We start from the raw sequence: 26281 nt of genomic DNA on the forward strand, positions 1-26281 counted from the left end.
CTCTAGTTGTTCCTCTCACCACCCCTCCCTCCCCCCAACCCTCTACCCTCTCCCCGCTGTAGTGTATCTCTGGTTTATAGTTGTTTGTTGATTTTGATTATTACTTTGCATTGATTAGTCTTTTTCCTGGTCTCTTATTTAGGTTTTCTAAATTCCTGCTATGAGTGAGACCATCCGGTATTTTTCTTTCTTTCTGACTTATTTCGCTAAGCATGATCCCTTCTAGCTCCATCCATGTTGCTGCAAACTGCATGTGTTTATCTTTTTTGAATGCTGAGTAACATTCCATTGTGTATATGTACCATATCTTCTTGATCCAGTCATCTATTTTTGGGCATCTGTATTGTTTCCATATCTTAGCTATTGTAAATAGTGCTCATTGAAGCACTATTTTCAATAGCCAAGTTATGGTAACAGCCTAAGTGCCCCAAGACAGAGGAGTAGATAAGGAAGATGTGTTCTATACACACAATGGAGTATTACTCAGAATTGCAAATTCTTGTCATTTGCAACAACATAGATTAGATATATGTATGTGCCTAACTGAATTACCCATATAATGGTTTTCAATAATTTCTCTCTACAATTCCTTAGGATAGTATGGAATATCATCTTTCCTTTTTAAATTGGGTATTAGTATGATTACTAAAGACAAACTCTGTTTCATAAGTAAAACTAATAAAGTTTACCAGTATTGTCTACTATGATACTAGGATTAATGCAAATGAGAAACACTAGGATGTTAGCATAATTTAGATAGGACAAGGTTTTTCTACAAAACCCCTGGAGTATTTTGAGTGAGGGAAGGTCACTTTCCTCAATAAGTAGCTCCCTTTTAGACAAATTTCATGATGTGGGAAACTATGTAAGTTAACAACCCTTTTCACTTCTACTACGCACTCCTATATCATGTAATAACTTAAGTCTTTTTAATAAGGAGGCTAGTTTGTATTATTTAAAATGTTTACTTGTATCTGCTTTCTTCAAAGTCTTAGTAACACATAGGGCCTCCCCGGTGGCGCAGCGGTTGAGCACTGGGTTGCGAAGCTCGATCCCCGGCTGCTCCCCGGCCACCTGAGGAGGGTCCCACATGGTGCGCAGACCTCTCCTGCCGCCCACTGCTCCCCTCAGCAGTGTACTTTGGTCCTTCTGCCTGCTCTGCTCCCCACTCTGGCTCTGGTGAATTCTCTCACCCTCCCACGCTTCTGACTGTACCCAGTGCATGTATAAACAAAACGAACAAACAAATAAATAAATAAAATAAAACATGCCTCTAAAAAAAAAAAATCCTTTAAAAAAAAAAAAAGTCTTAGTAACACCAACAAAAGGTGTTCAATTAATCTAGCCAGTTGGATAGAAACCGGAGAAAATTTCATTGCACAGAAGTTATTTCCATATAATATATACCCTTCCTGGATTTTCATCAATTGAAACTGCCAGAGGCAAAAGTTAAATTCTCTTAGATAATACCAAAAGAAAACATCTTTGCAATCTTTAGACAGGAATGTATCTGCTGAAATGCCTAAGAGAGTTGGTAAAATTTACACAAAACCTTTTATTGAAAAATAATTGGAAGTCCTCCATAGCTCACTATAAAAAAAATTCTCTCCTTTTTAATTCTGACAACTTTCTTTGTCTATAACATGGAAATTAAAGCACAATACTTTTTGCCCAATGTTTGACAATATAGACTCTCATCATATTATTATAAACCCTTATTATTATTCTCTGAATATAATCTCGAATATCTTTTAATATTTTTATTCTTTTATTCATCTTATAATTTCAAGGACCAGCTAAAAGTAGTTTAGACAAATCCCTTACCTGGCTGTAAATGAACACAGTTTTTATATTCACAGGTCATTATATATCTAGTCACAATTTTCTGAGAGAATGAAATAGACTATAGATCAAGAATCAGCAAATGTGACTTGGTTGATAAATCCAATGCATACAAGTATTCCAATGTCAACCAAAAAAACTTATCTACTCTACCAAGTCATGGATCACTTAAGTATTTTTAGAAGATATTGAAAATCTATTTTGTAATTTTCTATGACAAGTATCAATAGCCTATTGAGATAGATACTATGTTGGTCAACATTAGAAGAAATTATCCAAAACAAAATGAAGAAAGAAGAGAAAATTCTTTATTTTTTTGATAATTTATTTATTTTTTTTTAAATAGAGGCATGTTTTATTTATTTATTTGTTTGTTTGTTTGTTTGTTTATACATGCACTGGGTACAGTCAGAAGCGCCAGAGGGTGAGAGAATTCACCAGAGCCAGAGTGAGGAAGGAGCAGAGCAGGCAGAAGCGAAGTACACTGCTGAGGGGAGCAGCGGGCGGCAGGAGAGGTCTGCGCCATGTGGGACCCTCCTCTGGTGGCCGGGGAGCAGCCGGGGATAGACCTGGCAGCTTCGCAACCCAGCGCTCAACCGCTGCGCCACCGGGGAGGCCCTATTTTTTTGATAATTTAGAAAGAACAATTGGTATGTTCTAGTCCTTTACTTCTCTAACTAAATCTTTTATATTTCTCTTACCTGGCAGAAAAATGGAAATGTTGGTAGAGTAATCCCCCTCAATAGCTTTAGATTTGATTTCTGAACACTTTTCGATATTTTCTTTTTCCATTTTCTTATATTCTTAGCAGAGTGGGAAGCTGTTTTTCCCTATAAACAATTCACTGACAGCCACCTAGTTTGTGTGCCATTTTTGTCCTTATCCATCCAAGTTTGAAACGTTATTACAAGATTTCTTCTAAATCACCAAAACTTAACAGGCTATTTTCTCTCTGCTTTTCTACTTGCCACTTACTCTGTACTTAGCTATTGCAATAGCAATTCAAATATTCTCTTTTCTCTCTTTGCCTTACACAGAAGGTTCATCTGTCAGCAAAACTGATAATACTTTTTCATCTTAATATTTAAGAAAAATCTTTTAGATTTGGCTTATCGTTTTAATTTAAAACAAAGTATATTTGTATTTGTTATTTATCACCTAAGAATAGTTTATGAAAATTTGCACCACAGAAGGATGTTCATATGAAAGAGTATTTCATTATTATTTTTTCAGTGATTTTATATCTTTGGTCTCCTTTTATCTCCACAACAGTTGCCTGAATTGGAATTACTGTTTCTCATTTAGAGTATTTCCAATTATGTTGACTAAGTGATAATGGCTTCCATCACTTTTGTTTTGTTTTTACAGGGTGTAAATTCAAGCCTCTATAAATGATTGTTTTCATACCAAGCAAGAGGGATATTTTAAGTTAGATTTATGACAATATAAAAAAATTACTGAAGACAATAGTTTGGAAGAGACTAACTTCTAAATGCATTTGCATGTGAATTGAGAGTTTTGTAATTATAGTTAGTTCCAACATCAGAATATAATTGGGATGTATTTTATAGAAATCGATATTTCCATTTTAAGCCAATTTAGTGATATGCTCCATTGGCAACATAATTACACTTGTAATATATGTGTAGTAAGATATAGCTAGAGTTACTTAAACTTTAGCATAAAGAAACAGCACTCTAAACAGTGATTTTATTTTGGTATATTTCCAATAAAAAATTAAAAGTAGAAACAAAAGAGAGAAAACAAAAATATTAGCTTGAACAAAGCTATTTGGCGATTCCAATTTCTTAAAAACCTGTCATCGTCAGTAAATTCTTTATGAAACAAATTTTAATTCCTCATGAATGAATGCATTCATTTATTTTTCAGCTCGCTTATGCCAGTTCAAGTTCAAGGGTGGCCAGGGCCCATCCTGGCAGTTCAGGGGGCAAGCCTTGACCCAACCTTGGACAAGACACCCTTCTATCTCAGAGTTCACACTCCATTACATCTGCATTCACACAGAATGGAATCATTTTGACAAATCAATGCCCATAACCTGCACATTTCTGAGTTGTAGGGGGAAACTGAGTACCTTTAAAAATCCAGTCAGAATGAGAAAAAATGTACAAATTTCATAAAGACCATGGCTCCATTTAAGAATCTTTTCCCTCATAACATTAGTATGAAACAAAGTTAAACTAAACTACTTTCTTTGAGGACCAGCAAGGTAAGGAGAATATAATCATGCCAAGGGCCACAGTTATGTGTTGCAAATTATTTCTGGTATAATGCAGCTCGGGCTCTGTTTCCTCTTTTTAAGACAATTTTGTGGAAAATTTATCTTCATAGACTGTCTTTTTTACTTGTTTAGTTCTAAACTCTTCAATATCTACCATCAACCTTTACCACTGCGCACTATTTAGTTAATAAATATAAATAAAATATAATTATGAATTCAGTCCCATCCTCCTGGATTTCTCTTAACAATTCATTTTCACTAACCTAATTGTTAAGACCATTTCTACTTTTATCTCTATTTCATTTCATTTTCCCAATCGTTTCATAGCTCTTTTTGTTGTTATCTTTCTACACAATAAAAATGGACATTTTTAAAAGTTCAATCCTCATTTCTATTATATTTTCACTACACTCTCCCCATTAACTAATCCAACTATTTATAAACAATGGAAATTTATTTTTCACATTTTTGGAGGCTTGGAAGTTCAAGATCAAGGTGTGGATTCAGAGTCTAGTGAAAGCCTGCTTTCTGGTCCATAGCTGCCATCTTTTCCCTGTGTCCTCACATGGTAGAAGAGATGAGGAAGTTCTCTGAGGTCTCTTTTATAAAGAAACTAGTGCCATTCATTAGAGCTCCACCCCATGACCTAATCATCTCTGAAAATCCCACTACTGTGGACCAGTGGGCCTTATCAGAGGTTCTAACCCATTGTAAAAGAATTTAATAAGGCAAGAAAGATAGCATTCAAAGGTTTTTTTTTTTTTTTATCAGACTTATGTTCCAATACATAGGAAGTAGCAATGGCAGAGAAGACATAAATCAAGACAGCTCCCTGAGGGGAGCTGGCGAAGGGTTTTTAAGGGGTCTCTTCACCAGGGCCAAGTAGAAGGGAGTAGAGTCATAGCTTGTTTGGGGCTGGGTTGCACTGGTGTATACACAAGGTTACACGCTTCTTCATATATCTCATGCCCGATTAGCATCATAAGTTTCCACCCACCCAATTTACTTAATGAGACCTTGGTCTCTATGCCAGAATTTCCACTAACTGTATATAAGGACCCTTGGCTAGTCTCCCCTTCTAGGGAATAATATATTATTAGCTGTTAAAACAACAGCCTTCATAAACCAAGATATGTGGTATCTTCAATATGGCTCCAGGTTGTGTACCATATATCAAGATGTGGTCGCTTGTAAGTTTGGTGGAATATATCAAAAGGATTATTAAAACAAGAAGTCAGGGCCTCCCCGGTGGCGCAGCGGTTGAGCGCTGGGTTGTGAAGCTGCCCGCGGCTTCTGCGGCGCCGGTTCGATCCCCGGCTGCTCCCCGGCCACCGGAGGAGGGTCCCACATGGCGAGCAGACCTCTCCTGCCGCCCGCTGCTCCGCTCAGCAGTGTGCTTCGGTCCTTCTGCCTGCTCTGCTCCCCGCTCTGGCTCTGGTGAATTCTCTCACCCTCCCGCGCTTCTGACTGTACCCAGTGCATGTATAAACAAAACAAACAAACAAACCAGCAAACAAATAAATAAAGCATGCCTCTATAAAAAAAAAAAAAAAATTTAAAAAAAAAAAAATAAAAAAATAAAATAAAACAAGAAGTCAAGCAGCTCCTGCCAGCAGTGATTTAGACCATCTGTTCAGGCAAGATGCTTGAGCAAATCTTTCTTCCAGCTCACAACTAGTTTACCTACGCTATCACACCACCTCCTAATACCCCTACTACCACCACACTGGAGCTAGAATTTAAGGGGACACAAACATGTGGTCTATAGCTACAGGAATGATGTCTGTATTTTCTTAATTTTTCCAAAAATTCTGGCATATAGTTCTTTTAACATATTATATTATGTGAAAGAACTGAATTTAATGTTTTAACACCTTACTATTTTCATTTGGGGATTTCAGTAAAGTCAGACTCAAACAATCTCTAACATAACTGGGGAGGGAAAAAGTCCAATAGCAAACATGATCAACTTTTCAGATAATTGGAGAAGGCAAAAAAAGATATAAATCAAACCCTGATTGAGAAGTGCTTAGTTCACACATTCAAAAGTTCAGTTTATAGCCCATCTAAATAAAGAGACAGACAGACAGACAGATAGATAATAGATAGATAGATAGATAGATAGATAGATAGATAGATAGGTAGATAGATAGATAGATAAAACAGAAAGGAGTCTAGATATCACATACAAGAAGATGGCAACAATTTGAACTCTGTGATATGACAGAATCCTTAGGATCACTACTTTTCCTATATAAAACTTATTTACCAGGATTAGCTGATTACATGCTCTGGTTAGCCTGGGACATTCGGGTTTTCACTTTTGTCCTTCAATAATTATTGTTATCATATCATTTAGTTCTCAAAACTACCAGTCTAAATGATAAATTATGTGATTAATTTAACACTAATATTCAAGACTTAGTAGTTTATCTACTTTGTATCTCTTTGGTTGCTAATCTGTGACCTTATAAATTCAGACACTTGACACATTATGCTGAATTCAGTGTGACTGGTCTACTAATTATGAATTAATGGAGGGCAAGAATAACAGTTTTCCTTCTCTTAATATGCCTTGCACATTATTGGCACCTCCTAAGTGTTTGTTGAATTGGCCCTGTGTTCTAGGGAGCTGATACAGAGATTCCCATTAAGAGAGTCCCCGGCATCAAACCCTCCATTAATCTACATTTCTAAAACTTTTTAATGATTTTTGCTTTTTAATGAACTGAAGAGGGGTTTGTATAGAAAGAACTTGGATGTCTAATTGAAATTATATATGTCAGCTCATACCAGTAACATTTTAGTTTTTTAAAACAAAAAATGTTCAAAGTACTGATGTTTTTTCCAACAAAGTCACACTTAATACCTTTCAAACCAACCCCCTCCAAGAAGAACCCACTTTAAATACAGTATGCAGAACTTACACAGATACATGCCATCATTTTTTGTTATTTAAGTATTTGTACATTGAGGATGCAACTCACTGAACTGAAGTTGCAAAGCAAAGCAGAGTTTAAAGCACAGAAGACCAGAGTTGATCATACCAACTATCTTCTTCCTTTGAGTAATTTTCAAAACGTTGGAAGTTGATTTTTTTTTTTTTTAAGATTTATTTACTTATTTATACAAGCTCTGGGTACAATCAGAAGCATGGGAGGATTGGCGAGAATTCACTAGAGCCAGAGGGGAGAGCAGAGCAGGTAGACTGATGAAATACACTGCTGAGGGGAGCAGCGGGCGGCAGGAGAGGTCTGCGCACCATGTGGGACCCTGGCCAGCGGCCAGCGGCTGGGGATCGAACCAGCACTGCAGAGGCTGCAGGCAGCTTCACAACCCAGCGCTCAACAGCTGTGTCACCAGGGAGGCCCGGAAGTTGAAAATTTTAAAAAGAGATGTATTCATTTTAGTTTAAACCCTTTGTCATGAACTTATTCCTGAACAGGAAAAAAAGGCATCAGCTCTTTCCCTTACATTAACCCACTATCACTTTTAAGATCTCATTAAATTTAAAAAAAATTAGATGCCTTTGTGGGGTGTACACAATTAAAGTTGTTCAGCCACCAACTCCATTAACCTCTCCAAGAGGACTCTCTCATGCTAATATGATAATGCCCATAAGACTTACATGCTGTGAGGAAGATAAATGAAGATGAGAACAGAAAAATGATTAGAAAGAGAAGAGAAAATTTGGCATCTGCTTTCTAATCTTTCTAATCCACAGCATTGGGATAAATGCATTGGGACCTAGGGGAAAAAAACATACCATCAATCATGTCAATTAATCCACATTATACCAAACATCAAGTAAAGGACAGACCACCTCAGATGAGACTATGTAGAACAAAACAGACATGTTAGAAGGAAGGCTGACCAGAAAGTTTACTTAAACATGTGGTCCAGAATACTCAGCCAGTGTTGCAATAGCCAATTCCAAAATGAAGTCTGACTACCGTAAGTATAACCATACTTGAAATACATTATATAATAAAAAGGGTTTTCCCAGTGCAGGTCCAGAAGATAGCATGGAATTTAAAAACTGAAGAGTTATAGCAAAGAAATAAGGCAGAAGGCACAGTTCAGTGGACAGAATCAGAATTCTGATTTAAAAATCACTTCTTCCCACTTTCATTGTGTTTGCTCCCATACTTTTTGCCTCTGCTGTTTATGCCCAGTTTTGGCATGAGTGAAATAACAAATGCTATTTAAAAGCACTTAAGTCACATTACATGAATTTAATTAATATGTTGGTAGAATAAAAGAGGTATTTAAATGTTTTCTGCTTCTCCCTTAGTCCCAAAACATACCCTCTATCAAACCCCTGTCAATTTAATTACAATCAGCACTATGAAGCAGGAGAGCTATGTGGTCCCTATCCTTTGCTCATCCTCCTACCCTACTCAAGGGGTAACAGAGAGGATGTTGAAATGTGTACATCTACCAGAATTACAGTGTATTGGAATATATTAGCTGGAATAGACATACCCACCTGTGTGTCACATAGTGGCTAGAATAACACTCTGCTAGAATTCAAGATTGACATCTAATCAGCCAATATTCATGTTGGATCTGGCTAGGAGAGTACAACTACTTTAAATTCCCAAAGAATTATTACACACTAAGCATGTCTTAGTCCAGTCCTTCCCTGAAGCCTATCGTTCTCTAATCCAAGATCACAAAAAATTATCTACAATAGTTTCCTGTAGTAGTTGGCTGGCTTCACCTATGAAATTTGAATCCTTGATCAAATTAATATAGTTTTTGTCTGTATATTGTGATGCATCAGCTATTTTATGTTTGCTTTTGTATGTTGATGTTCAGCCAGTCTCCTTAAGCTAGTCAGACTGTCTACTCCACACTGGTTTAAGATCTGGGTAGATTTATTTCTCTATTTTTGGTCTCATATTGGTCTGGAAGGGTGAAAAGAGTTTGCTGGAAGAGATGGTTGAACATTAGTGCATTCAACTTTTCCATAGTTTGTGCACATATTCACCACTTCATACCAGAGATATTATTTTCCTCTAGTTTTTTTTTTTAAAATTGAAGTTGTACTTTAACTTTTAAAAAACTTGTATTTCGTTTTCATTGAAGTAACACTGGTTCACAACACTGTACGTAGTTGAGAAGTGTAAGTTCACACCTCCTCAGATGTACACACCTACTGCCAAAGCACACATACTCCTCTAACATAGTCCACGGGACTCCTTTCCCCTTATTCCTCACACACCCCTGACCCCTGTGGTGACCTCATTTATGCAGTCACATTTCCAGGATTTAGTTTTGTTTTTTTCTTTTGTTTTGTTTCACACAGTGCACCTATTAATGAAATAATCCAATATTTGTCCTCCTTTTGACCTACTGAGAACTGAAGTTTTCCTAGCATTTGTTGTAGCTGTTTTATGAACCACCTTATTTCTGGAAACAGTTCATTTCCCACCAATGACTAGAGAGTTTCTCCTGGTTCATAGTAGTTTCTTTTATCTTGGGGCAGAAAAGAGGCTGCATGAGGGACTAGGGTTGGTGCTCAGGGGTTCTCAGCCAGGTCAGCCAAGATTAGGGAATGATACAGGGGATTCGACATAGCAGCTAGACTATTATTTTTATTTATAAGTGAATGTCTGGGCCTCCCTGTTCGTGCAGCGGTTGAGCGCTGGGTTGCGAAGCTGCCCGCGGCCTCTGTGGCGCAGGTTCGATCCCCGGCTGCTCCCCGGCCACCAGAGGAGGGTCCCACATGGCGCGCAGACCTCTCCTGCTGCCCGCTGCTCCCCTCAGCAGTGTACTTCGGTCCTTCTGCCTGCTCTGCTCCCCGCTCTGGCTCTGGTGAATTCTCTCACCCTCCCACGCTTCTGACTGTACCCGATGCATATATAAACAAACCATCAAATAAATAAATAAATAAATAAATAAATAAATAAATAAATAAAGCATGCCTCTATAAAAAAAATAAAATAAAAAAAATTAAAAATAGGGCCTCCCAGGTGGCGCAGCGGTTGAGCGCTGGGTTGTGAAGCTGCCCGCGGCCTCTGCGGCGCCGGTTCGATCCCCGGCTGCTCCCTGGCCACCGAAGGAGGGTCCCACATGGCGCGCAGACCTCTCCTGCCGCCCGCTGCTCCCCTCAGCAGTGTACTTCAGTCCTTCTGCCTGCTCTACTCCCGGCTCTGGCTCTGGTGAATTCTCTCGCCCTCCCGGCTTCTGACTGTACCCAGTGCAAGTATAAACCAAACAAACAAAACAAACAAACAAATAGATAAATAAGACATGCCTCTAGAAAATTAAAAAAAAAAAAAATTAAAAATAAAATAAAAGTGAATGTCTGCTAGTAAAAAATAGTCTGTTTTAGCTTATCTGACAATGTATTTTGCCATCATTTTTGAGGGGTTGAGGGATTTCTGCTGGATAAAGAATTGTGATGGACAAATTTTTTTCTTTCATGACTGAATCTGTCATCTGTCTATAACTTCATTGTTTCTAGTGAAAAATAATCATAATATTGTCCCCATGTATGATAAGTTGTTCTTCACTTGTAACTTAAGTGACATTTTCTTTGCCTTTGACTTTAAACACTGATTTTGATGGACAGAGGCTGTGTTCAAACACCTCTCTCTCTTTGTACACACACACACACCCCTCTACCTCTCTGCTAATAGAGGAAGCAGTACGTGGGTTGAGAAATGCTTCAAAGTTGTAGGCTGTTCCTTCCCTTTTTTTCTTCCCTTTCACTTTTTACCAAGATTTCCAGTCATCCTTACACAAGAAGGTTTAGCAGTTGATAGTCACACAGAAGGTTTAGAGTGAAAAGTTATCTTACTCCTTCTATGGTTCCCCAACAAATTTCTGACCTGGCAATTGGCACAAACTGGAATGCAACCCTGGGCTAGCACAGTTGCAGATTTTCCCCGTGATGACAAGCTAAATCTGTTGATAATGGCCAACAAACTACTATGAGTTTCACTCTCAATCCAGAATTGTGTTGGCTCCCCAGGCAGTAGAGCCTCTTGTTTGTAAGGCAAAGTTATGTTTTTACCAGATTGACCCCGGTATACAGGTTGGGCTGTGGACAGAGAAGTGGACTATTACTAGGCAAAAAGGCCACTGTGTGCCAGGATTATTATTTGCAGCTCATAATTTTTTAAATAATTCCTTTTTAATTTATTATATTTCTTTAATCATGTCTAATGCCCTAAAATGGTTACTTTTGACCATTTAATCCAATTTTTAGACTTGTTGTCTACAGAAAGGAAACACTTAGCCCTTTTAGAACCATTATTGGAAGTGTGATCACTCTTAAATTTTTGAATGATGTTCCATGAAGCTGCTGATAAAAGCGAAACGCTATATGGAGGCAAAGAGGGAAGGTGAAGGGACCAGGCTTCCATGCCTTAAACGAGAAATGACATTTTCCAAAAGCATAACCCCTAAAATCCTACAAAAATGCTGCTTACTTTACTTCACATTTTTGTAATGCTGTGGCTCATAGTTTGGTAGAAATATATTTTTTTCTGCTAGTTCCCCCCAAAAGTCTTTAACATATTATTTCAAACATACAAATTAATGGACTCTTCTCTGCATCACTGTCACTCTTGAATGATGCAAGATAAACTAAACTAGCAAAATGTCACCATTACCTCCTTTTCCCTCTTTGTTCTTATGTATATTTTCATGATCCTGAACTCATTGTTATATTGTTGGTGCAAATTGCAAAACTAGTGGTGTAACAGATATGGAATAGCAATTGGAATAGTCTATATGTATTCTGTCCAATATAATCTCAGACTTACTAGTAACCCTATTAGAAATTTGGAGATTTATTTTTTCCTCTACACTGGGGAAAATGGCGCAATTTAACTGAACGGAGGAAAAAATTTCCTTGACGTTTTTTCTAAGCGTTATCTCCTATTATATTAAGAAAGTGTGGCACCATTTTATTGGAATCAGCAAAAGTGATAATATTTTTTGCTTGAAATCTGAATCTTTAGTCAGGAAAGGTCTTTATTATTTAGCCTTCAGGAAAATGAAAGTGACAGATTGCAACTGTCAGTAGATACTGACTCCCTTTATGTTCCCTTGCTTTGCCTATTCCCCATAGAATAAAGAATTGATTAAACTCTGACTCCAGAATGTGAAACCAGGAAATTTCATAACCATGTGAGAGCCTTTAGCAGGCCTGAGTGTTGCCATGGAGATCAGAATTTCTTGAACTTGACATTATAAACTACATTAGCTCCTCTGAAAATGGTTAAAAAGATGTAATAATGTCAGAAAGTTGATGATTTCAGTGGTATGTCTTAAGTCTCTTCATTCACTCTGATTTTTCATTCTTACTAAATTTAGTTTGCTGTTTCCATTATTGCTACAATATCCATCAGAGAACAAGAATGTGGATATATATATATATATATTGTACATACACACATACATATATGCATATATATAATTAAACTGTCTATGTGAATAGGTCAGCAAATAATCTTTTAAATTCAAAATCAGAAGTCCCTATTATCAAAATCTCTGTGCTACAAAACCAACAGTAGGCCAGTCACAAGGTACGAGACTTTCTTATTCATGCTTGACAATATTTGTTTATTTATTCACTAATTTATCTTTCTTTCTCTTGCTGAACTCAAAACCCAAGTCATGCTACATTTCCTATCTATCAAGTTTTTAGTTGAAGAACTTTAGCATCCTAGTGCACCTGATAAGTGCTTCCTGGAACGCCTTCCCAAAGTCATGGATCAGTCCAGTGAGCATAAAGGATAAACAAAAGAAGTGTACTCTATCCTGGAATCAATCATAACAGTACACTTGGCAGTGAAATCACAGATAATCTTTATTTCCACCCTAATCAACATCATATCGTGATTCCGATATAGTTTTTTGTGTGCTAAATTCTTTCTGTATTCAGATTACAACAAAGATTTTAATATAATTCTTTTGAAGATTCTTTGGTTGAGCAAAGCTGTAGTTTTATTATACATGTAGAAGAGGCTTTGATTTTCAAAGAAAAGGCATATTTAAAAGCCATTTCTAATTGACTGACTCTGCCCATCCATTGGTCTATTTCTGTATTCAGCTCTCTGTTCTCATAGTGTAACTGTGTCAGTTTCTTCATGACTACCCTTTTTTATTCCCTGCCTAGATTTGTAAGGTCTGAATCTTTTCTGTCTACTTTCTCCTTTAGTGAAATATGTATCAGAATGTATTAGAAAATTCTTTATTTTTTGCTGTTCAATATACTTGCCAGTTTCTGAATAAAAGACAAGATCCACATTTCAAATACATACCCAACTATAGAGCACAGTCAGGCTGTATAGCATGTTAAGACTTTAAAATACTTCCAGTAACATTTTATTCATATTCAAGTCATTTAATTCACAATTTGTATAACACATTTTCAAAGATATTTACTAATATTTGCATAAAATGATTCTTAAAGCTTAAATGATTAATTAGGTTGTTCTATCATATATTGGTAAGTTTGAATTTTCAAAACTGAATACTTAATACCAAAGACAAGAGAGAGTTATGGGAAAGAGAGATTAAAATGTAATTTAATAAAATTTTAAATGTTAGCCTTTTACTTCCAGTAACAATTTCTGGAACACATGGAGATTCTAGGGCATTGCTAAGTAAAGATTTTCAGCAGCATAGGGAACTGTTTTTAGCAAAATCAGCACAGATTTCCCATGAAACATTGGGAACCTTTCTTAATATACCCAGTACATAGGGATATGGTTTTATGTTAAGATATGAAAATAATCTGAATTGCTAATTGTCTGGAGTTGTGTGTTGCAAATGATTTCATGAGGAAGAGTGGTCTACTGGTTCTTAAAGTGTGGTTGTTGATCAGCAATGTCAGCTTCAGCTGAGCACTTGCTAATGCAAATTCTCTGGTACAACTTCAGACCTACTAAATCAGAAACTCTGGGACTGGGACCTACTAATTTGTTTTAACAAGTTCTCCAGGTGAGTCTCATACACGCTAAGCTTAAAGAAGCACTATTCTAACTTAATAATTATGTCAACCATGTGTGAACCCCAAAGTCATCTACCTTTCTGGACTGGAGGAAATAAAGCAGTGACATCATCAAGAATCTCCTAACCACTGAAGTTCTAAAAATTATTAAATGTCTGGCCATCATGAATTTAAAAGCTAACTTTATATTAACTAAAATAAAAGGCTAAAGTAATTTTACTAGTGAACAACCACGATAAGTGCTTTTCTTTTGTCTGCACAAAATAATTTTCTGTTGTTTAATTGTCTATTGTTTAAATCACCCTGTATCATGGTAGTTTATTGGAACAGCCCCAGCAAACCAATACAGCTAGTTTACACATGGCATTAGAATCAGGGAAGACTGATAAATCTGCCCACCAAAGAATTTTTTTTTTTTAAACAATAGCGTTGATGAAGATATTTACTGGCATTTAACATACTGATACTCCTCCCCTGTATAGATCTTTGTATCTAAGTTTCGTGCACAATTTCTGCTACTCTTGGGCCCACCCCTTTCTGATGGAAATCCTAAATCTACCATAAGAGGAAAATTATATCAGGCCTCCCCAGTGGCGCATCGGTTGAGCTCTGGGTTGCGAAGCTGCCCACAGCCTCTGCAGCACCAGTTAGATCCCCGGCCGCCCGGCCACTGGGCGAGGGCCCCACATGGCGAGCAGACCTCTCACACTGCTCCACTCAGCAGTGTACTTCATCAGCCTGCCTGTTCTGCTCTCTGCTCTGGCTCTGGTGAATTCTCTCACCCTCCCGTGCTTCTGACTGTACCCAGTGCTTGTATAAATAAATAAATAATTCTTAAAAAAAAAAAAAAGAGGAAAATTGTATCAGTACCTCAGTATTCACAAGTGAATTATGAACTGGCTTTGACCTCCCCCATGTAAATTCAAACTGCTTATATTTACAGAGAGTAGTTATTAAGGGTCTTCTAGAACAATGAGAATCGTAAGGACAATTGTTAATCATAATAGAAATAATTTATAAAGCTGATGCTAAAATAATTATAATATGCATGCATAAAACATAGTAGTAGCATTATGCTAATAGTTAGTCTGCTTTTATGGTTCAATAATCAAAGAAAATAAAATAAAGGAAATGAACAAACTACAAATTGAGAATATTTCCAGATTGGTTTATATGTATTTGTGTCTATATGAGATGAAACATTCAGAAGATTCAGTGGATTGGCTAACAATTCACCAAAAGCTCTTTGTCTTAAAACCAAAAACCCTCTTGCTGATTTAGTAAGATTTTTTCATTCAGTAAGTCTTAGATACAGCAGCCAATCAGAATCCTATCTATAGGGTAAATAAAAAGAATTGTTAGGGGGAAAGGATGTCCTAAAGCTAATTCCATACAGGTTTTGTGGACTCCACCCCCACTGCAGACCAAATCCAAAAGACATTGGGAACTCCAAATCCCATCACCACCAAAGGGAAGGTGGCTGGAACCTGAGGGTGGGGTTAAGCAGCAAGGTTTGTTATAAAACCAGACACGTGGTCTTTGTTGGGGGGGGGGGGTGTCCCTTTTTGGCACTCCGCCAGCTCGCAGCGTCTGGCCAGCTCTGAGAGTATCTTTGGGTTTCCAGGTCCACGGATCAGGTAGGAAACATTAAAGACTTTATTTCCCTATTTTCTCCCTGAGTTGTACATTTCCTCAATTCCCTTTGCCTTGTAAATAAACCTTTTATTAACCTTCTGTGTGTGCCTGGGGTAGAGTATTAATAAGTCCCTTTTAAGCACGCAGGTGAGGACACACAGCCAGGCAACCCGTTTTATATCGGGTCTGCTCCGTAACAGTATCAGGCTTTTCTGCCCTCCCGCCATTAGGAATGATGATGGAACGCTGTGGTCCTGAATGCACACCTGATGGCAGGCCCCTGGAGTAGGGTATGGGCATATGTAGATGGGATTCACCTGAGCTGAGAGACAGGGCTTATAAGGGCAGTGTTACAGGGACACCAGAAGACCAGAGCACAGCAAAAGGAGCGGAGAAGCAAAGGCCATGAGGGAACACCCAAGAGCCCAGAAAGAGTGAAGATTTGCTGGGGGCTGGGAGGCCTGCTAGCATCCCAGGCCCCCAGCACCTCCTCCTGCTGTGTACCTGGTAAATCCCAATAAAAGCCTGTAAAAGCCACTGAGGGCTCCAGGACTCCTCCTTTACCACATCTGCTTGATCATAGAGATCCTGCTCTGTCCCATCCTGCCACTACACCATCTTAGAGACAAAAGACATAAGGCAAGAGAAATGATTTTCACCTCAGTTACATCAAACTAGCTCATTTGCAAATTAAACATCTTCATTTCAAACTCAAAGATGTTTCAACCTAACTTGATGACAATCGATCAAAATAATTTATGGTAAAATGGGAAACTTAGTCAAGAATCATAGTCTTCAACAAGAATAACTAAAGAGGAAAGATGGAATACCTCATCTATATCCACACTGAAGATAAAATGCCCCTGTGCTTAGCAAAACACAGAGGACAGTGAAAAATAGATATTTTGTAACTAAATTGTGGTATAAAAAAGGTCAAGTTGTGTTTACATACCTGTATACATGTGAGGGTAACTGAATAATTATTCTCTTGAAAATTAGATATTTTTTTCTCCAGTAGTTACGTATGCATGAGCTTAATAGTTCTAAATTTTCTCAGTTACAAAATTATTTCTCTTGTTTTACATAACCTCTTGTTAGTCTGTTTAATTGTCCATTTGCTTTAATTTCCCATGATCTTCTTCTCTAGCTCTGTTTTTTTGTTCAATTCACACAGAGTTGTGGTGCACTTCCGTTATTAACCTCCGCAGCTTAGCATAGCCCACCCCTGTTGTTACTAACATTTATTATCTCTGCTGGAAACCTTGTTAAATAAAATAAGTCTCTGTCATTTACCTACCTATCTTAGGATTTCAAAAGATTTATCTTTCAAAATAGACACAATATATAATTTTCCTATCATTATTTCGGTTAGATGTAAAGGTAGTTGGATAGATGATATAGGTAGGCAGCTTGATAGATAACTTATAAAACACAAATCAGAAAATTTATTTCATATTTGTCTAACATGTGTCGAACTTTCACATTTCAAAAAATTTCTGTATTGAGAATCTATCAAACTAGAACAGGTCAAGAAGGGATTCACATATAACCTGGACTTGGAGTAATATATTCTCTGCAAGTTTGCCATAGTCTAGCGAGACAGGCAAAGATAATGGTTCCAAAGGCCTCATTAGTGTTTATGCTAGCATTGCACTTTTAAGAATAGTAATCAGACTTTATCACTGACCCATTATTATGCTGATCCTCATAGACCAATTGTAATTATCATTGCTCTATACATTGCTTTATGAATGTTGTTGTCTAGTATCCTGCTAAAATAAAGAAATCATACAGAAAGAGTGAACAGTAGTAAACCAAATTAAGAATTATAAATAATTACATAAAGTAAATAAATAAATAAAGCTTTACTTGAAAGGTGAAAGTCACAAACATGGAAGAGGAAGAAAAAATACCACTTTTTTTTTTCTTCTCTACTTTAATAAATCTTTAGCAAGGAAAAAAAAATAAGCAATTGCTGCCAATAATCTTTGGAAGAATCAAGTAAACTTAAAAAAAATTACTAAATACCTATCATTTACCCATCCTATAGAATTTTCATTTTCTTTATTCCCTATTAGGTCTGTAATACTTACACATCATATTTTCCAAGTGTGAGCTCTTGATACTACCTATTTTCATTGATTTCTTATCTATAATCAGGCTATACTGTTATGAGTTGACGTCATCCATCCTAGTGGCTTTATATACTACCTATATAGTGATGAAAATAAAATTTTTATCACTGGCTCCTACCATTACTTAAGATACCATTGATGTATAAATATACATATGTTTGTATATTATTCAGCAGTCATATTTAGATGTTGAACAGATAGCACAAACTTAACATACCCCAAACTAGATAGCTAATTTTACTCCTTATGTATGTCCTATATCCACCATGCTCCGTACATCAGCAAGTGGCATAACTGTTCCCTTAGCCATTCAGACTAAAAACTTCATTTTTTCACATAGTAAATCCACTATGTATTGTAAATGCAATTCATATCCACTGGTTTTCAATCATAGTTGTCCCTTTTCCTTATCTCGAACATAAACATGCTTCTACCTTTGATTCTGTTATTCTATTGTCTAGAACACTTTTTTTCTAATATCAGCATAGTCCATTCAACTCATTGTGGTTTTGCAAATGCCATTCTCTCACAGAGGTCTGTTCTCACAGTCCCATCTAAATTAGAACGCTACTACTTTTTTTTTTTTTTTTTTTGGTGGGACCCTCGCTGGCAGCGGGGTTCAAACCGCACTGCAGAGGCTGCGGGCAGCCTTGCAGCCCAGCGCTCAACCGCTGCGCCACCAGGGGAGGCCCCCTACTACTTTTAAAGTTAGTTCAAAACATATTTTTTTTAAGACTTACTTATTTACTTATTTATACAAGCACTGGGTACAGTCAGAAGTGCGGGAGGGTGAGAGAATTCACCAGAGCCAGAGAGGGAAGTGGAACAGGCAGACTGATGAAGTACACTGCTGAGGGGAGCAGCGGGTGAGGCAGGAGAGGTCTGTGCGCCATGTGGGACCCTCGCCGGCGGCTGGGGATCGAACCAGCAGAGGCTGCGGGCTCAACCGCTGTGGTACTGGGGAGGCCCAGTTCAAAACATATTAATGAAAGAATATAAGGCATAGTAAGGCCAAGAGAGCAAAAGATGACTTCAGTGAAAAGACAGTATCAATCATCATTTCTGAGGGGGAAAGAATATGCCACACTGTGAAGGCAACATAGAGAACACCAGCATTGGTCAGGAGACAAAGGAAAAGGGCAGAGGTATTGTGGACAAGAAGCTTTATTGTGATTTCCTCAGGAAAAAGCAGGTGAGAAAAGGAAAGTAGACTCAGTATTGGCTAACTGTAATAATTTCAATAGTCTCCAGTGCATAAACTGTCCCTTACTATAGAGTATGACAAAAAACAAATTGATTCTAGTTCTTAAAGAAGTGTCCAACTCTGGACTTTGCAGCGTACTTTTCATTTCCCTATTTTTTACTTCCACAGCCCCTAATGGCTCTTATTTCAGGGAAGCCTTTTGCATTTCCTTTTATTAAATTCTGGCAGCTTAACTGTGTGCTTGGTGCCCAGCTTTTCTTATCCTAGACTCTTCTTTCTTCTTGCACTCAGCTCTACCTTCCCCTGACTTTTCACTTTCCATGTACATATTTTAGCTTTGTCATCTTTATGTCAAAGATATCTGCTCAAAGTGAGTCAATCTCATTATGAAACATAAGAGATGATAGTCCTTCTTCAAACCACTCACTTCTGATCAATAGTCTTTTTAGAATTCTACTGGCAATATATGTCTGCTTCTATCTCATTTAGCAAGAAAGCATTGATTGGCATCAACCCAATTATATTAAGACGTGAGCTTTTATAAATATAGGCAAGTAAAATTTAAAGCAACCGGAAATCAAAAAGCTAATACATGCCACTAAGGAAAGAAACCTAAATATCTAAAATTATGCTTTTGTACCTTTCAACAGGAAGTCATATATCATACTTCATCATATTCTAATGGTATACAAAGGTTGTGGAAATGAGTATCTTAGAAAGACACTACATAGTCGAGAACAAATTGCCTCGCCTTCTGATGATCCAGATGCACATTTCTAGTGTCTTTCAGAGCCTGGTATCCATCTTCCAGGGTATATTAAAGCAACAAATCCTTTCAGAATGAAAACTAGATCAAATTCAGTCCCAAAAGTGTCAACTTTGCAATAATACAGAATGTAAGGACACTTAGAGATTTCAGAGATGTTTCACAAACATGACATAGATAATTGCTATTCACAATATGACAACAATATCTGAGAACTGGGAAAAAGGGAGAATTGTAGGCCCTACTCCATACCTAGTGAACAAGATTCTGCGTTTCATGGCATGTTGGATGATACATAAGCAAAGCAAAGTTAAGGAATCACTAGCCTAGTACAACAGAAGGACTAGTAAAAGGTCTGGCCACTACTGTCAGAGACTTGTCAGGTCCCATGCTTTATGTCTCTGCCAATACATTTCCCATCATGGCACACTGACACCAGTTATGACTCTTCGGCCATCACTTTCTACCACAGTGGGTTTTGCCACTTCTGCAATTACTGGCAGACTCTGTGTTGTTAGGCCACATTTTTTTCAGAGAAATTGAAACAATGTACCTGGGCATATCTTTGCAAGATATATCACAATCCAGTTTGTTTCATTTATTTATTTATTTATTTATTTATTTATTTATTTATTTATTTATTTTTAATGGAGGCATGTTTTATTTATTTATTTGTTTGTTTGTTTGTTTGTTTTATACATGCACTGGGTACAGTCAGAAGCACAGGAGGGTGAGAGAATTCACCAGAGCCAGAGCGGGGAGCAGAGCAGGCAGAAGGAACGAAGTACACTGCTGAGGGGAGCAGCGGGCGGCAGGAGAGGTCTGCGCGCCATGTGGGACCCTCCTCCGGTGGCCGGGGAGCAGCTGGGGATCGAACCGGCGCCGCAGAGGCTGCGGGCAGCTTCACAACCCAGCACTCAACCGCTGCGCCACCGGGGAAGCCCTCACAATCCAGTTTGAAAGAAGTACTGAACTTCTCCATTGCTTGTCCACACAGCTCATGAACAGAAGATTTGAAATAGTAAAGAAGTCCAGGATACATTTACTATTTCAGTTATATCAATTCCATTTGCTCATAAAGTGTTAGTTAATGGACCCAGAAGACGTAAGAGTTGGATATGAGAAAAGAGGAGGCATTGCCTTGAGGAAGAAGTCCAGATGTGGCATAGTGTAAAGAAATACAGGTTTACTACCAGCAAAAGAGGTGAGTCAAACACAGACTCCAGTACACTATAATCACATTAAATGCAAATGAACTAAATTCTCCAAACAAAAGAAATAGAATAACTGAGTGAATTAAAAAAAAAAAAAAGACCTATCTATATTTTTGGCCACAGGAGACCTACTTTAGATGGAAAGACACAAAATAAAAGTGCAGTGATAGGAAAAAACATCCCTACAAAGGAAAACAAAAGAAAACTTGTGAAGTCATACTTATCAGACAAGTAGACATTAAAACAAAGATTGCAACAAAAGACAAGGAAGGATATTACATATTGATAAAAGGATCAATCCAACAAGGAGGTATAATAGTTGTATATCCTGTGTAGACTCTATGCAGTGACAGAAATTGCCATAGTCACACTAAACATCAGCAATCACCACCCTGATCAATCAGCAGCCATCAACATCAAGTTAAGACTCTCCACCAGCAAAGACATTAAAACTCACAGAGGGTGGCAAGGATGGTTAGCATTTTTTAATAGTGAGGTATTTTTTAAATTAAGGTATGCTCAGTGGTTTATTAGACCTAATGTTATTACACACTCAATAAGACTACAGTATAGTGTAAACCTAATGATTATATGTACTAGGCAACCAAAATTTCATGTGATTAGCTTTATCAGGATATTAGCCTTATTGTGGTTATCTTGAATCAAACTTACAATATCTTCAAGATTTGCCTGCACTTTTATTTGGGTGTCACACATTGATGCTCCTGGATTACAGGCCTAGGTGACATTGATGATGGTCTTCAAGTCTTTCAACATTGTCCAAGACCAAGTTAACTTTATTTTCTATGTTTCTCTCTCTCATTCTTACTATTTTTTTTTTTCATATCAGACAGAAAGCAAATTTTTTTATGTATAAATCTTTTATGTTTCAATAAAGTTATATCGAAAAAGGGCATGGTTTAAACCTGTTCTTAAGTTTTAACATCCTCATATCTACCATATTCTGTGTACAGATGTAAAGTTATACCAAAAAACACTTTGGTCTTTCTCAGGAAAGATATTCTAGGCAGTGAAATATTACATAATCAAAATATTTTAAGTATCTCAACAAGCAATCAATTCTGATATGACATTCTTCCTCATGAGTTCAATAGTCTATTATTTTTATACATGCTTGCCTCTATATTCATTGGATCAACTCCTAGATTTTTTTCTCACCTCAGTAATGCATAAAATATTTTATAGTTCTATTCATTTAGATCAGTCTTAAGTACAGTTGAGAGAAAACTGCACTCTTCATCATATAATATGCATACTATTTGTAATTATATGTCATGTGGCCAAGCAGTAAATGAAAAATGTTTTGCAATCTGCCTTTTAACAAAGTATAATTGTTATTCTCCTTAAAGAAAACCAGATTCTACTATTTTTGAAATGAAATCTCTCATCTTTTTTCAACTATCTTTAAACAATAACTTAGGAAACTTCTTTTTACTCATTTGTCCCAAGATTTAACACTATGTTTAGCATTTCTTGTAGAACCTGTCTTACATGTTTCAAACAATACAAAACCTGCAAACTTGTAATAAAACTTAAGTTTCCACTCAATTGTTTATTTCAAGTGTAGCTTTTCTTTCATAATAGCTAAACATTTTAAATTGTTCATAATTACATTCTTTATCATTTCAAACCCCAAATGATGCTTTTTGTCTCTCAAATGTATTTTAAAATTGATTGAGTTAATGAGTTGCATGAGTAATTGAGTTGCATGAGTCAGAGCACTGTAGTAGAACTGACTAGAGCTTTGCATAAACACATGACTCTTGTAATTAGAAATTTAATTTGACTTTCCCCTTGTCATTATTCACCAATTGCAATGCATTTTTATCATTTTATAACCTTTGTCCTATGAAATGTGGTCACACTGTTCTTAATTCTATCTCAATCTTAAAATGTCATTGTTTTTCTTCTTTCACGTTAAATTCTAATTATTATTATTTATTTCTTTTTAAAAATCATGCATCCAAGGCCCCTTGTTCAATTTCTGGCAATTCAGTGCTCCTGCTACATAATTTAGTCTTCTGGAAATCTATTAGTGATAGCCCCGGTACTCTTTTTTTCATGTCCTCTAGCTCTTCTTTGATCATTGCTCTTGCAAATCTTAGTCCCTTCAATTATGTTACTACCTTTGTGGCACAAAATCACATTAACATATCTCTGAGTCTAGTTTTTCTATTAAAGAGTACCTGATTTATGCCTTCTTTCAACCTTATCGATTTTTTTTTTCATATCACAAAAGAGGCAACATCTTTCTATGTGCTTAGTTTCAATAAAATTTTATCAGGAAAATGGCATCGTTTAAATCCTCTCTTAAGTTATAGTTCCATGATATGAGTAGTTCATGTTCTTGTGAGCATTACTTAGGAATCTGCCTTATTTCCAAACATCTTGTTAGATAATGCAAAAGGAGTATCAACTTGAGCCTCAAAATACCATTCTGTGGTAGTGTATTAATCTAGCAATTTAGTTTCCCTTTCAGACTCCTAGAAAGTAATTATGCCTATCAAAGTGAAAGAATATTTGAAGAAAACCTAATCACGGGATACACATAAGCATTGACTTTAGGGTAACTCAACCACACAAAATTAGATAAATTTGCAAAATTTATTCTATTGTTTTCACTGGAGGATTGGAAGTTTTCTAATCATTTTGTATCTCCAGGTAAAGGAAAATCGACTACCAACAGCAAATGAACAGATGTAATTTTCCGGCTCTAGTTTGAGAAATTAAGGTAGAAAGAGGCATGTCTTATTCACATCCATATCCAACACATAAAATGTGTGTTTGATGAATTCAAGTCAATGTTATTAATGTTTTTAAATTAAATAATGATGCCATAACTTGGTTGTTTTACAGGTATTAATGTTTATAATTTTGTGCTACCGTTACTGCACATAATTCTCAATTATTTTAACATCATCAATCATTGTGCAAGTATCAATGGAGAGAGATAAATATGGAGCAGATGTTTTCCTAAGCAGTTCTTGACTTGAAAAAGAAGTGTGCCACAATGAAATATTAAAAATATGAAATTGTATGAGCCATTCTCACAGGTGTGAGGTAGTACTCTCAAAATTGGGGGGAAAAAACAAAGTTCAAATAGCTAATTTGACCAAAGGCACCTAGCCAATGATAAAAGAGATGAGCCATAATTTTAGACTTCATTTAAAAGCATAACTGTTTCCACTGTGTGATGTCTCAAAAACAGAACATAAGCAATTGTCCTAAATTTTGCTTTTTCAACTCTACCTACCCTATACCAAATTCCAAGGGAGCTAAAACCAAGAGCCCACTGACATGGAATCAAGAAGACAGGAAGAGGGACCACCCTAGAAGCATTCAAAAACAAAAGGTATATTCAGCAGGAAGATTCAGTCATTTGAAAGACAACCTTTTCTATAAGCACCAATTTGTAACTAGACAATGAATTTAAACCACATCCACATTCTTTTGACCTGTGTTCCTCAGACAATGAAATTTAACTCCTTGTTCTCAGCCCTGCTTCCTAAAAATATAAACCCTTTTATTTTCCTAGAGGTAAAGATATAGATTTGAGTTTTGGCTCTTAGGCCCCTTTCTATTTGCAAGAAAGGCAAATAAACCCTCTCTACTCTCAAATGCCTGTGTCATAATATTATCCTCAATGCACATTGGGCAGTAAGCCCTTTGGCTTGGTAGCAGAAACTTTGAAGGTCTTTCCACTGCCAGCAGTCTATATGGTAATATTTACAATGTAAGATAACAACAAATATTAGAAAGGAAAAAAGGATATTTTACACTGCAATTGAAAATAAACTATCCAGGAAAACAATATTTAATTATGTTCACTAAACCATATCAAAATTCTAAAAATCTACTTTTAAGTATCTTCATAGTTTTACATGTATATGTATATTTATAATTCAAGGAATTCATATTTTTTTTGCAAAAAAATGAGAAAATTCAACACAAGAACTTTATGATCTTAACTTACTCATTTCTTCATTTGGTAAAAAGCAAACAGCAAAACAGGTGCCCTAAAGTCATACTGACAAAATGAATTTTCTATTAGGTATTTCCTAGGATGTATATACACACATATATATATATACACATATACATATATATGCATACGCACACACACACACATACACACACACACTTGTCCTCAAGAACTGAATCTTGGTAATCACTCCATGGTATATGTAAGTCAAACCATTATGCTGTACCCATTAAACATATACAGTGCTCTGTAAGGCTGGGGAAAAAGAACTCACCCATAAGATTACAACCCAAATGCCCAAAAATAGATGACTGGATCAAGAAGATGTGGTCCATATACACCATGGAATATTACTCAGCATTCAAAAAAGATAAACACATGCAATTTGCAGCAACATGGATGGCGCTGGAAGGGATCATGCTCAGCGAAATAAGCCAAAAAGAAAAAGAAAAATACCGGATGGTCTCACTCATAGCAGGAATCTAGAAAACTTAAATAAGGGACCAGGAAAATGAATAACTATAAGAAAGTGAAAATCAGAATCAACAAAAAACTATGAAACAGAGACACTTTTGGGGGGTGGGGGGCGGGAAGGGAGGGATTGGGATCAGAAAGGGGGGGTTGCAACTGTATGGGGAATATAAAAATAAAATTTTTTATTAAAAAAAATAAATGTATAATATCACACAAAAAAAAGATTACAAAGAAATCATTCACTGTGTTGGTTACCAAAATCATTGTGTCAGAGGTGCACAGTAGTATGATTATGATATGTGTAGTAATTAATTTGGTCTTACCTAAAGAGAGTTCTGGCTTTTGTTTGTCCTGGGTTACTGGAAAGCAGTCTCTTTCACTCTTGGAATATCCTAAGTACAAAAAATGTAGCTGTTATTCTTGGAGTGGCCCACAGATCACACCTGCTGCTTTATGCTAATGAAGTGATGAGCTGAAGTATAACAACATTTATGTCATTTTAATGTCCCTGCCTTAATTGATTATGGCCTTTTGAACTATCTCTGAGCATGACTATATCAAAAAAGAAAGTTTCTACTCCACAGAAAACTATTCCTCCAAAGAAAAATATAAGCTACCGTGTCGTGTCTAAAAACAAGACAAATGGCCCCAAGTGGAGTTGTTTATTACTTAGCCCAACATCACCAAACTGTCTCAATTACAGTTTTCACCCTCTCAGATGTATAATTTGAAGCCAGTCAATCAAGAATATCCTGATCAGCATTAGTTAAGTGACCTGCCTGACGGACTATTG

At 36.7% G+C, this 26281-nt stretch overlaps 1 long non-coding RNA gene across 2 annotated transcripts in view; it reads right to left on the reverse strand.

Annotated features, from left to right (window-relative positions):
- The window catches only part of LOC119260934 (uncharacterized), a 70279-nt gene that overhangs the window by 36920 nt on the left and 7078 nt on the right, over positions 1-26281 (reverse strand). For both annotated transcript variants that reach the window (XR_008549245.1, XR_005128859.2), the window contains exon 2: positions 25812-25880. This is a non-coding gene — a long non-coding RNA (uncharacterized LOC119260934). The remainder of the gene's footprint in view (positions 1-25811; positions 25881-26281) is intronic.

This window comes from Talpa occidentalis, unplaced genomic scaffold (assembly GCF_014898055.3).
Source record: "Talpa occidentalis isolate TD23 unplaced genomic scaffold, MPIMG_talOcc4v2.1 talOcc4.6, whole genome shotgun sequence".
NCBI classification, from domain to species: domain Eukaryota; kingdom Metazoa; phylum Chordata; class Mammalia; order Eulipotyphla; family Talpidae; genus Talpa; species Talpa occidentalis.